The following is a 1,020-nucleotide window of genomic DNA, read 5'->3' as shown; positions in this document are numbered from 1 at the left end:
TAAAGCAAAAAGTACCACATCAAACTTTTGAATGAAAATCTAACAACTGGTGATGAGAATATCATCTCAATTAATATTCTTAATTAACTAAAAATCCCAAGAAGGTTGCTCATAATATATTAGAGAAGAATAAGAGGGTGTTTGGTAGATATTTTTATGTAAAAATGCATTTTTGAATAGTAAATTGATGGAAAATGTGTGGTTGAAAAATAAGGAAAATTTTTTGATTTACGTGTAATATTATTTTAATAAAGAATGTGTGGTTGAAAAGAAGAGAGAGAAAAATGCATTTTCAAAAAAAATGGGTACCAAACAGGCTCTAAAAATGATTTCGTTTTCACTATATAACCCAACAATTTGTTGGGTATTTCGTTTTACATCAATAATCACTACTCATTACAGAGTATAAAGGTATAAAAAAAAAATGTCAGTATTCCGTTGCCGGGACTTGAACCCGGATCTCTCGGGTGAGAGCCGAGTATCCTAACCAACTAGACTACAACGGATTTGCCGATGGATGTCTGCAATTTTACCAATTTAAAGGTTATTCCAATCCACGTAGGCTGGGTAATCAAACCCAAATCCAACCCAATATGGTCAAATTGATCTAAAATCAAATCAACCCAACCCAATTACTAGTTTAAATCCAACTTAACCCAAATCGATTAAGCTTGGGTTGGGTTGATCGGTTTGGGCTTGGGCCCATTTCAAGTTGGATATGATTATTTTTTTGTTGAATTTGAACAATTTTTAAACTTTGAAACCACTTGAAGATCTCCGTTATTTTTAATCTATATGAGAAATTCTTTCCTAAAATTAATTTATAAATAAATTTGAAACTATAAAGCATTTTCTTTTTATAATTTTTTTTTGGGATTTATTTATTTTATTATCAGGTCTTTAATTTTTAGTTTATCGTTAAATTATTTTGTACATAGAATTCGTACCAATCAACCTATATAAAAAGGGGACATTTGTATATTCCAAAATTTTCTGTTGTCTCCACAATTGTGTTTATTT

The 1,020-nt window shown here is 29.7% G+C and overlaps 1 non-coding gene across 1 annotated transcript; it reads right to left on the bottom strand.

Moving 5' to 3' along the window:
• Nucleotides 1-433: 433 nt before the first annotated feature.
• TRNAE-CUC lies at nucleotides 434-506 on the bottom strand. Its single transcript has one exon. It is a non-coding gene; the product is annotated as a tRNA-Glu (tRNA).
• Between the last annotated feature and the right edge of the window lie 514 nt (nucleotides 507-1,020).

The sequence above is a fragment of the Olea europaea genome, chromosome 5, assembly GCF_002742605.1.
Source record: "Olea europaea var. sylvestris chromosome 5, O_europaea_v1, whole genome shotgun sequence".
NCBI lineage: Eukaryota > Viridiplantae > Streptophyta > Magnoliopsida > Lamiales > Oleaceae > Olea > Olea europaea.
The sequence above is the reverse complement of the archived record's forward strand: the minus strand, read 5'-3'. Positions and strand labels throughout refer to the sequence as shown.